Below are 12,809 nucleotides of genomic sequence, written 5' to 3'. Positions count from 1 at the left end.
TTCGGTTCGTCATAAAGCAATCCAAGCGCCAGAAAAAACGCATCTACATTAAGCAATGCAGGATCTCCTGGCGCAAGGGAGAATGCCCAGTCTTGAGGGTCACCACGCAACAAAGAAATAATAATTTTTACTTGCTGAATGGGGTCACCAGAGGAGCGGGGTCTCAAAGCAAGAAACAGTTTACAATTATTTTTGAAATTCAGAAACTTAGATCTATCCCCAGAAAACAAATCAGGAATTGGAATTCTAGGCTCTAACATCGGATTCTGAACTACATAATCTTGAATGCTTTGTACTCTTGCAGTGAGATGATCCACACAAGAGGACAGACCTTGAATATCCATATCTACACCTGAGTCCTGAACCACCCAGAGATTAAGGGGAAAAAGAGACAAAACACACTGCAAAGAAAAAAAAGTGGGTTCAGAACTTCTCTTATCCCTCTTTTGAGATGCATTAACACTTTGTGGGCCAGCTGTACTGTTATGGACCTGGTGGTTAGGAGCACCCGGAATGACCTGATGAGTAAACTAGAAATCGGAACAAGCTCTGGGAAAGTGGGAACTCTGCTGACCGCAAACACTACTCCTATCAGACACACTAGAAATAGCCGTGGAGCGCACCCAACTCTCCCTAGATGCCTCTTCACAGCCTAAGAGCTAACTACCCCTAAAGATAGAAACAGAAGCCTAACCTTGCCTCAGAGAAAGTCCCCAAAGATAAAGGCAGCCCCCCACACATACCGACCGCGAGTTAAGAGGAAAGCCACAAACACAGGAATGAAACAGGCTTCAGCAAAGGAGGCCAGACTTCACTAATTTAGTCAGAGGATAGAAAAGTGAACTATGCGGTCAGCACAAAAGACTACAAAAAACCACGCAGAGTAAGCAAAAAGACTCCCCACACCGACTCACGGTGTGGAGGTGCCACTCTGCACCCCAGAGCTTCCAGCTAGCAAGGGAATAACATGATAGCAAGCTGGACAAGAAATTAGCAGTACTAAGAAATATATTCAGGAAGCAGTAACAACAAATGAACTAGCAAAGACTTAGCTTCTGCTGGAGTAGACAGGTCCTCAGAGAAGTCCAAGAGAGATCTGAACCAATACTGAAACAACGACAGCTGGCATCAAGTAACGATCTTAGTAGAGTTAAATAGGGAAGCCAGCAAGCAATAAACGAGAGCAGCTGACAAAGCCAACCTCAGTGACCAGCAGTTCCGCTCAAAGCCACCAGAGGGAGTCCAAGAGCAGAACTAACCAAAGTACCATTCATGACCACAGGAGGGAGTCTGAGAACGGAATTCACAACAGCCTTCCTACTAGCGCCTGTGTGTTGTAGTACTTCCCTGCTGAGCACCACGGGATAGTCCTCACAACTGTCGTGTATGTTTCTGATATTCTCTCTCCGTCCCCCAGATGGTATGGATAGGATGACCCGTATGATGGGGTAGGCCTGGAGCTATTTTATAGGGACCCTAGAGACGCCCCTCTCCCACAATTTGCCTCCGTTGTCTTCATTAGGTTAAAGGTTGGGCAGCCATTTTGGAATTAACTGTCCTGCCGTAGTTTGAAGTAATGCATAGAGCCTATTCCTCCCTCGGTGTTCCGGCCACCGGCTACACGCCTCTGAAGGAGGCCGCTGATCTCGGGGCAGACCCTCCTCCCAGTGTTATCTTCTTGTGCTGTGATCTTGTTGCTTTGCTTCGTGTCCTGTCTTAAGATGCTGCCGAAATGAGGTGCAGGCGCAGCTCCGTAACGTTCTATCTCTCGCTCTGTCTCTGTCAGGATCCCACCCCTGACAGGGACCTCTGTCTGCAGCTCAGATGTTCCTCCTTCTCCCCCTGTCTGCCTGACAGGTCTTCCCTGGGCCAAACCCAGTAGCGTTCTGCCTGACTTCCTATCCAACCCATCAGTTTTACCCGTGTATCAGGAGTGGCCTAGTAAATAGAACCTTTGCTCCCCCTGGTGGACTGGAGTGTGAAGTGTAGTGTGTGACTGTGATACCTGGTCAGGTGAACTCCTTCAGTGCCATCAGATGCACCATCACTCCCCCTGGTGGAAGAGCGACAATACTGCAACGACCAGGACTCTGGGGCGCTGCATATGCTGCACACATATGCTCTATGTTACACACACTCCATGCTACACACACAAGCTCTATGTTTCACACACTGCATGCTGCATTCACAAGCTCTATGTTACACACACTGTATGCTACACATACAAGCTCTATGTTTCACACACTGCATGCTACATGCACAAGCTCTATGTTACACACACTTTATGCTACATACACAAGCTCTATGTTACACGCACTGCATGCTACACACATATGTTCTATATTACACACACTGTATGCTACATACACAAGCTCTATGTTACACACACTGTATGCTACACACACAAGCTCTAAGTTACTGTAAGAGGGTGGTGCTGTTGTGTACAGTAAGGAACACTGTTGTGAAATTGGATTTTGGGCTCCCCCGGTGGCCACTAGTGGAATTGAACTTGTGTGCATCATCCCCTCTGTTCACCTGTTCCCATCAGGATGTGGGAGTCGCTATTTAACCTTGCTCCTCTGTCACTTCCATGCCGGTCAACATTGTAATCAGAAGCCTTTCTGTGCATGTTCCTGCTACCAGACAACTTCCAGCTAAGTCGGACTTTTGTCCTTGTTTGTTTTTTGCATTTTGTTCCAGTTCACAGCTGCAGTTTCGTTTCTGTGTCTGGAAAGCTCTTGTGATCTGAAATTGCCACTCTGATGTTATGAGTTAATACTAGAGTCTTAAAGTAATTTCAGGATGGTGTATTGATAGGGTTTTCAGCTGACCATGAAAGTACCCTTTCTGCCTTCCTGCTATCTAGTAAGCGGACCTCGATTTTGCTAAACCTATTTTCATACTACGTTTGTCATTTTCATCTTAAATCACCGCCAATATATGTGGGGGCCTCTGTCTGCCTTTCGGGGAAATTTCTCTAGAGGTGAGCCAGGACTATATTTTCCTCTGCCAGGATTAGTTAGTCCTCCGGCTGGCGCTGGGCGTCTAGGGATAAAACGCAGGCTACGCTACCCGGCTACTGTTAGTTGTGCGGCAGGTTTAGTTCATGGTCAGTTTAAGTTTCCATCCTTCCAAGAGCTAGTTCCTATGTATGCTGGGCTATGTTCTCTTGCCATTGAGAACCATAACAGTTTGACCGGACACAAAGGGTTAAATTAATTGGCAGAGAAAGGAGAGAAAAAAGAAGTCTGCTGAAAAAAATTTTTTTTTTTCCCTTCAGTTCTGAGTGTGCTTTCAATTGAATCACTTGCAAGTCTGCCTATATTGCAGCCTTCCTCTCTCTCTCTCCTTCTAATCCTGGAATGGCTCTGTGTTCACCTGTTTAAAATGGATATTCAGAGTTTAGCTGCAGGTTTGAATAATCTCACCACGAAAGTTCAAAATTTACAAGATTTTGTTGTTCATGTTCCTATATCTGAACCTAGAATTCCTTTGCCTGAATTTTTCTCGGGGAATAGATCTTGCTTTCAAAATTTCAAAAATAATTGCAAGTTGTTTTTGTCCCTGAAATCTCGCTCTGCTGGAGATCCTGCTCAGCAGGTCAGGATTGTGATTTCCTTGCTCCGGGGCGACCCTCAAGATTGGGCTTTTGCATTGGCTCCAGGGGATCCTGCGTTGCTCAATGTGGATGCGTTTTTTCTGGCCTTGGGGTTGCTTTATGAGGAACCTCATTTAGAGCTTCAGGCGGAAAAAGCCTTGATGTCCCTATCTCAGGGGCAAGATGAAGTTGAAATATACTGCCAAAAATTCCGTAAATGGTCTGTGCTTACTCAGTGGAATGAGTGCGCCCTGGCGGCGAATTTCAGAGAGGGTCTCTCTGATGCCGTTAAGGATGTTATGGTGGGGTTCCCTGTGCCTGCGGGTCTGAATGAGTCCATGACAATGGCTATCCAGATCGATAGACGTCTGCGGGAGCGCAAACCTGTGCACCATTTGGCGGTGTCTACTGAGAAGACGCCAGAGAATATGCAATGTGATAGAATTCTGTCCAGAAGCGAACGGCAGAATTTTAGACGAAAAAATGGGTTGTGCTTTTATTGTGGTGATTCAACTCATGTTATATCAGCATGCTCTAAGCGTACTAAGAAGCTTGATAAGTCAGTTTCAATTGGCACTTTTCAGTCTAAGTTTATTCTATCTGTGACCCTGATTTGTTCTTTATCATCTATTACCGCGGATGCCTATGTCGACTCTGGCGCCGCTTTGAGTCTTATGGATTGGTCCTTTGCCAAACGCTGTGGGTATGATTTAGAGCCTCTTGAAACTCCTATACCTCTGAAGGGGATTGACTCCACCCCATTGGCTAGTAATAAACCACAATACTGGACACAAGTAACTATGCGAATTAATCCGGATCATCAGGAGATTATTCGCTTTCTTGTGCTGTATAATCTACATGATGTGTTGGTGCTTGGATTGCCATGGCTGCAATCTCATAACCCAGTCCTCGACTGGAACGCTATGTCTGTGTTAAGCTGGGGATGTAAGGGGATGCATGGGGACGTACCTTTGGTTTCCATTTCGTCATCTATTCCCTCTGAGATTCCTGAATTCTTGTCTGACTATCGTGACGTTTTTGAAGAACCTAAGCTTGGTTCATTACCTCCGCACCGGGAGTGCGATTGTGCCATAGATTTGATTCCGGGTAGTAAATACCCTAAGGGTCGTTTATTTAATCTGTCTGTGCCTGAACATGCTGCTATGCGAGAATATATAAAGGAGTCCTTGGAAAAGGGACATATTCGTCCTTCGTCATCTCCCTTAGGAGCCGGTTTTTTCTTTGTGTCTAAGAAAGATGGCTCTTTGAGGCCGTGTATTGATTATCGGCTTTTGAATAAAATCACGGTTAAATATCAATATCCGTTGCCACTGCTGACTGATTTGTTTGCTCGCATAAAGGGGGCCAAGTGGTTCTCTAAGATAGATCTCCGTGGGGCGTATAATTTGGTGCGAATTAAGCAGGGGGATGAGTGGAAAACCGCATTTAATACGCCCGAGGGCCACTTTGAGTATTTGGTGATGCCTTTTGGCCTTTCAAATGCCCCTTCAGTCTTTCAGTCCTTTATGCATGACATTTTCCGTGATTATTTGGATAAATTTATGATCGTGTATCTGGATGATATTCTGATTTTTTCGGATGACTGGGACTCTCATGTCCAGCAGGTCAGGAGGGTTTTTCAGGTTTTGCGGTCTAATTCCTTGTGTGTGAAGGGTTCTAAGTGCGTTTTTGGGGTTCAAAAGATTTCCTTCTTGGGATACATTTTTTCCCCCTCTTCCATCGAGATGGATCCTGTCAAGGTTCGGGCTATTTGTGATTGGACGCAACCCTCTTCTCTTAAGAGTCTTCAGAAATTTTTGGGCTTTGCTAACTTTTATCGTCGATTTATTGCTGGTTTTTCTGATGTTGTTAAACCATTGACTGATTTGACTAAGAAGGGTGCTGATGTTGCTGATTGGTCCCCTGCTGCTGTGGAGGCCTTTCGGGAGCTTAAGCGCCGCTTTTCTTCCGCCCCTGTGTTGCGTCAGCCTGATGTTGCTCTTCCTTTTCAGGTTGAGGTCGACGCTTCTGAAATCGGAGCTGGGGCGGTTTTGTCGCAAAGAAGTTCCGACTGCTCCGTGATGAAACCTTGTGCTTTTTTTTCTCGTAAATTTTCGCCCGCCGAGCGGAATTATGATATTGGGAATCGGGAGCTTTTGGCCATGAAGTGGGCTTTTGAGGAGTGGCGTCATTGGCTTGAGGGGGCTAGACATCAGGTGGTGGTATTGACCGACCACAAAAATTTAATTTATCTTGAGTCCGCCAGACGCCTGAATCCTAGACAGGCGCGCTGGTCGTTGTTTTTCTCTCGGTTTAATTTTGTGGTGTCATACCTACCGGGTTCTAAGAATGTTAAGGCTGATGCCCTTTCTAGGAGTTTTGAGCCTGACTCCCCTGGTAATTCTGAACCTACAGGTATCCTTAAGGATGGAGTGATATTGTCTGCCGTTTCTCCAGACCTGCGGCGGGCCTTGCAGGATTTTCAGGCGGATAGACCTGATCGTTGCCCACCTGGTAGACTGTTTGTTCCTGATGATTGGACCAGTAAAGTCATTTCTGAGGTTCATTCTTCTGCGTTGGCAGGTCATCCTGGAATCTTTGGTACCAGGGATTTGGTGGCAAGGTCCTTCTGGTGGCCTTCCCTGTCACGAGATGTACGAGGCTTTGTGCAGTCTTGTGACGTTTGTGCTCGGGCCAAGCCTTGTTGTTCTCGGGCTAGTGGATTGTTGTTGCCCTTGCCTATCCCGAAGAGGCCTTGGACGCACATCTCGATGGATTTTATTTCGGATCTTCCTGTTTCTCAGAAGATGTCTGTCATCTGGGTGGTGTGTGACCGTTTCTCTAAGATAGTCCATTTGGTTCCCCTGCCTAAGTTGCCTTCTTCTTCCGAGTTGGTTCCTCTGTTTTTTCAAAATGTGGTTCGTTTGCATGGTATTCCGGAGAATATCGTTTCTGACAGAGGAACCCAATTCGTGTCTAGATTTTGGCGGGCATGCTGTGCTAGGATGGACATAGATTTGTCTTTCTCGTCTGCTTTCCATCCTCAGACTAATGGCCAGACCAAGCGGACGAATCAGACTTTGGAGACATATTTGAGGTGTTTTGTGTCTGCAGATCAGGATGATTGGGTTGCTTTTTTGCCTTTAGCGGAGTTTGCCCTCAATAATCGGGCCAGCTCTGCCACCTTGGTGTCTCCTTTTTTCTGTAATTCGGGGTTTCATCCTCGATTTTCCTCCGGTCAGGTGGAATTTTCGGATTGTCCTGGAGTGGATGCTGTGGTGGAGAGGTTGCATCAGATTTGGGGGCAGGTGGTGGACAATTTGAAGTTGTCCCAGGAGAAGACTCAGCTTTTTGCCAACCGCCGGCGTCGGGTTGGTCCTCGGCTTTGTGTCGGGGACTTGGTGTGGTTGTCTTCTCGTTTTGTCCCTATGAGGGTTTCTTCTCCTAAGTTTAAGCCTCGGTTCATCGGCCCGTACAAGATATTGGAGATTCTTAACCCTGTGTCCTTCCGTTTGGACCTCCCTGCATCTTTTTCTATTCATAATGTTTTTCATCGGTCATTGTTGCGCAGGTATGAGGTACCGGTTGTGCCTTCCGTTGAGCCTCCTGCTCCGGTGTTGGTTGAGGGCGAGTTGGAGTACGTTGTGGAAAAAATCTTGGACTCCCGTGTTTCCAGACGGAAACTCCAGTATCTGGTCAAATGGAAGGGATACGGTCAGGAGGATAATTCTTGGGTGACTGCCTCTGATGTTCATGCCTCCGATCTGGTCCGTGCCTTTCATAGGGCTCATCCTGATCGCCCTGGTGGTTCTGGTGAGGGTTCGGTGCCCCCTCCTTGAGGGGGGGGTACTGTTGTGAAATTGGATTTTGGGCTCCCCCGGTGGCCACTGGTGGAATTGAACTTGTGTGCATCATCCCCTCTGTTCACCTGTTCCCATCAGGATGTGGGAGTCGCTATTTAACCTTGCTCCTCTGTCACTTCCATGCCGGTCAACATTGTAATCAGAAGTCTTTCTGTGCATGTTCCTGCTACCAGACAACTTCCAGCTAAGTCGGACTTTTGTCCTTGTTTGTTTTTTGCATTTTGTTCCAGTTCACAGCTGCAGTTTCGTTTCTGTGTCTGGAAAGCTCTTGTGATCTGAAATTGCCACTCTGATGTTATGAGTTAATACTAGAGTCTTAAAGTAATTTCAGGATGGTGTATTGATAGGGTTTTCAGCTGACCATGAAAGTACCCTTTCTGTCTTCCTGCTATCTAGTAAGCGGACCTCGATTTTGCTAAACCTATTTTCATACTACGTTTGTCATTTTCATCTTAAATCACCGCCAATATATGTGGGGGCCTCTGTCTGCCTTTCGGGGAAATTTCTCTAGAGGTGAGCCAGGACTATATTTTCCTCTGCCAGGATTAGTTAGTCCTCCGGCCGGCGCTGGGCGTCTAGGGATAAAACGCAGGCTACGCTACCCGGCTACTGTTAGTTGTGCGGCAGGTTTAGTTCATGGTCAGTTTAAGTTTCCATCCTTCCAAGAGCTAGTTCCTATGTATGCTGGGCTATGTTCTCTTGCCATTGAGAACCATAACAGAACACGCTGTCACTTTAAGAGGCTGCACCCCCTTGTCTGGCATGATGGAATGTTCTGCTTCTCCCCTGCAATAGTCAGTGTGATGAACTAGTCTGGCAGAGTGCAGGTGTGGAGCTGGAGCAGCGTGTATGAACTGAGGCTGCTGCAGAGAGGACTTTTTGTGCTGTTAGCTGAAAGGGAGAAAAACTGTGTCCTGATATAGCTGCAAGAGAGCCACGAAGATACAGAGAAAGGGATTTACAGTTACCAGGACATCCAGAAGGATCCAGAAGCAAGGAGAAGACCACGCTCCACAGAGCTGACAGAAAGCTGTGCGCACCACCATATTAGACTGCTGGGGCCCCCCTGAGACTGGACCTGATTCTCCAACATCACTGTGAGTTTGTTCCTGTTTGGTGCACCTGTTAGGGCCTAGAGTAGGCTTCAATAGTCAGTACACGGGAGCCGTGTGGCCTGCTTAGTAAAGGCCAAGGAGGTTATACGTAGAGTAGCATCATCACTTGTTGACATATTTTGAGTCTGTAATAGTTGGAGCACCGTGCTATTTTACGGGAAAGATATCGTTTATTACTCTTGTAAATTGTCTGTTGCCATTGTATACCCCTGTTTGCATCTTCCTCATTCCCTTTATTCCTTGCCTTCCAATAAATCTACCCTTTGTTGTTTGCACCTCATCTTGTGTACAGTAGTCTTCCTGCACCGTGGTGGTCCCCCAGCCATCGCTTCAAGTGGCGCTGCGAGCAGGGTACTGGCACCAAGATGGAGGCAGCAGACAGCAATGGCGGGAATGCTAATGTTAATGGAGACTCCCTTAAAGGACACTCCCTATGGGCACCATATTTAGTGTGCTACCAAAGTTTGACGGCAAGAATATGCCACTGCCCGACTGGGTGTCCCGGCTGCAAAGCACCCTGAAGATTTATAACATCAGCCCAGACCTTGAAGTGGACATTACGTTAACTGCCCTAGAGGGAGAAGCCGATAGAAACGTCTGCCTACAAGCAGAACACACCCGCAGTACCCTGAAGGAGCTAGTGAAGTTCCTGGAAGAGATCTACGGCGAGACTGCTAGCGCCGGACACCTTCGCGCCAAATTTTTCTCTAGGCTGCAGCGAGAAGAAGAAGGAATTTCTCAGTATGCAAGAAGTGTTAGCAGAGGTGCAGAGAAAGGAGGCGGATGGATTTGGCAGCATGGGCTCTAAAGACCGGATACTCCGGAAGCAATTCATTCTGGGACTGCACAGCACATCCTTGAGGCGAGCACTGTCAGAATGAGTCCGGGCAGATCCGGCTCTTACGTTTCGTCAAATCCTGGCAGAAACAGTGGCCCGAAGTAAAAAAGAGAGCTATGCATCTGGGGTGATGCGTGTCCAGGGCGCCAATACCAGAGGGGACCCAAACCATCAGGAGGTACTGGTCCAGGTAGTGCAGGACTTGCAGCGGTCCCTTGTCAATGTGCAAGAGAAACTCACCCAGATGGAGCGAAGAGTGGGGGATCTACAACAGTCTGTCCCACCATACTCATGCAACCATTCTTCAGCCCGACCGATAAGGGATCAGTGGGAGCAAGCTCCCTCCCATCAGGCATCGGAGGCACGAGGACAGGCTCGAGGTACCCCCCGACGAGGAGGAGGCATCCAATGCTGGGAATGTGGAGGATGGGGGCACCTTGCCAGAGACTGTCAGAACTATACTCAAGGTCAGCGGAAGCCGCCGTTAAACTACCAACCCGCGCAGTAGAGAGGCTGCTCCATATCATAACGAACACTTGATTGCTGGGAGCCCCATCCTACGAGCTGAATTTGAAGGAGTTCTAGTGGATTACCTGATAGATACCGGGTCACAAGTGACAACGATGCGTATTTCAAGCAGCATTTCCAGGACCTGGCCAAGCCAGAAAAAGAGACATTGATCCGGTTGTTTGCTGCCAACCAACAACCGATCCCGGTCACAGGGGTCATGTGGATGAATATTCGAATCTGTGGGCAAGATGTTGGGAGAAAAGGGATCCTGCTTGTCCCTGAGCCTATCAAGGAAGATGTGCCTGTAGTACTGGGAATTAGTATCCTACGTGAACTCGATCACATTATGTTTACCAAACGGGGACCTGGATATTGGAAGAAGGCTACTACACATAAGCCCACTCAAGAAGCCCTTCAATGACTGATCCGCGTCTGTGGGACGCAGAAGAGTGTGCCATCTTATCAGACGGTAGGGGTCATCAGAGCCCCTGGCAAAGAACCTGTAATCCTACCTCCCGAGCGAGAAACTATAGTATACCTTCCAGTGGGGACTCACCACAACCTTGACGGGTTGGAAGTGGTTGTTCATCCTGTGGTAGGCGGAGGAGTGGACCAAGAAGTCATGATAGCTCGTAAGATAGCTGTGGTCCAGCGAGGACATGTCCCCATAAGAGCTTTGAATGTGGGCCCTGGGGAGGTCACCTTGCCACGAGGGACAGATCTGGCCCTGGTGTACCTACATAAGGGTGAAGTGGTGAGTCAGAAGGAGATATCTTTATCACCGAAAGAAGGTGCGGGGTGGACCCTAGCAGTTGCTGCAGGGGACGAAGAGACGCCGTCCCTGGAGTGGAGTGGATGGGTCATCCTTGATCAAATGGAAGTGGATGTGAAAGGCTCTGGGCACTGAGTGTGTGAAAGCAATAGAAACTACGCTGTGGGAAAATCAGGCCGCATTCGCCCGTCACGCCGAAGATTTCGGCTGTTCTGAAGCCATCACGCATAGATACCGACTGGGGAAGCTCGTCCAATTCGAGAACGATACCGGCAGATCCCGCCCAAGATGTATCAAGAGGTGAAAACATTACTGAGGCAGATGCTGGATTCAGGAGTGGTGCAGAGTAGTCAGAGCCCTTGGGCAGCCCCGGTGGTGCTCGTCAAGAAAAAGGATGGGACCATCCGGTTCTGTGTAGATTACCGGAAACTCAATGCCTGCACTGTTCGAGACTCGTATCCGTTGCCCCACATCGAGGAATCCTAGACAGCGTTGGGGAAAGCCAAGTACTTCTCCACCCTGGACCTAGCAAGCGGGTACTGGCAAGTAGCCGTGGCAGAGAAAGACAAAGAGAAAACCGCCTTCATCCTCCCTATGGGGCTGTTTGAGTTTAACCGGATGCCCTTCGGGCTCTCCAATGCTCCAGGCACATTTCAACAGCTGATGGAAAAGTGTTTGGGAGACTTAAATTTTGAGGCTACCCTGATCTATCTGGATGACATCATTGTGTTTTTGGCCTCATTCGAAGAACACCTTGCCTGGCTTGGACAGGTACTTGGAAGACTGCGGGCTCATAACCTGAAGGTGAAGCCAAAGAAGTGCCACCTCTTCAAGAGAGAGATCGAGTACCTGGGCCACATAGTGTCACAAGATGGAGTTCTACTCTCGCCAGAAAAAGTGGCTGCTATCCAGAAGTGGCCAGTCCCTCGAACAGTGATAGAACTCCAGGCCTTCCTGGGACTCGCTGGGTTCTACCGCCGGTTTGTTAAAGACTTCGCAATGGTGGCGGGTCCTCTTAATGAGTTGTTGAGGGGGACCGCTGGAGTGCCGAAGACCCAGCGCATCCCCTGGGCATAGGGACAAGATGAGGCCTTCCAGGCTATAAAGAATGTCCTTTCCTCAGCCCCGATTTTGGCCTACGCAGACTTCGATCAACCATTCCTGTTGTACACAGATGGCAGCCTTCATGGACTCGGTGCAGTACTTTCTCAGATACAGGATGGAAATGAGAAAGTCATCGGGTATGCTAGCAGGTCCCTGCGAGACAGCGAAAGAAACCCTCACAATTACAGCTCCTTCCGGTTAGAGCTCCTGGCCCTGGTGTGGGCCATGACAGAAAAGTTTGCAGGCTTCCTGACAGGTACCAAGGTTCAAGTTCAAACAGACAATAATCCCCTGGCCCACCTTGAGAATGCTAAATTGAGGGCCTTGGAACAACGGTAGGCGGCTTGCCTAGCCAAGTTCGACTTTACCATCCGTTATAGCTCTTATACCGAAAATGCAAACGCTGATGGGCTGTCAAGAGTGACTGTGGAGACTCCAGTGGGAGATCTTGATGAGCAACTTGAAGAGGAAGAAACCTCAGACTTTCGTAAGTTTAAGCTCCCAATGGTTGCGGCCCAGTCAAAAAGGGAGGCCTGCGCATTAACCCGGTCCCTGAGGAGAACCAATGAGGAATGGGGACACGTTCAGGATGAAGACGAAGGGCTGAGACAGATGAAATGGTGGTTAACTTAAAAGCGTAAGCCTGGCAAACAAGAGAGAGATGATCTGGACTCTGAAATGAGGACTGTGTTACACCAGTGGGATAGACTGGAGGTGCGAGAGTCAGTGCTATATCGTAAGAGGCAACAGCCAAAAGATATGGAAGTAAGGTGGCAAGTAGTCATCCCAGGAAGAATGGCTCAAGAAGTAGCTAAAGAAGCTCACGAATTTGGAGCACACTTCGGCCCCACAAAGACCTACCAATGGTTACAGCGGTATGTGTATTGCCTCCGGTTGGAGTTTGTGGTGGAAGAGGTTTGCCGGCAATGTTGAGTATGTGACCTCATTAAGAGTACCGAACAGAGGGCACCCATCCAAACCATACAAACTAAGGAACCGCTAGAAGTCT

Source organism: Ranitomeya variabilis, chromosome 2 (genome assembly GCF_051348905.1).
Source record: "Ranitomeya variabilis isolate aRanVar5 chromosome 2, aRanVar5.hap1, whole genome shotgun sequence".
Classification (NCBI taxonomy): domain Eukaryota; kingdom Metazoa; phylum Chordata; class Amphibia; order Anura; family Dendrobatidae; genus Ranitomeya; species Ranitomeya variabilis.
The sequence above is the reverse complement of the archived record's forward strand: the minus strand, read 5'-3'. Positions refer to the sequence as shown.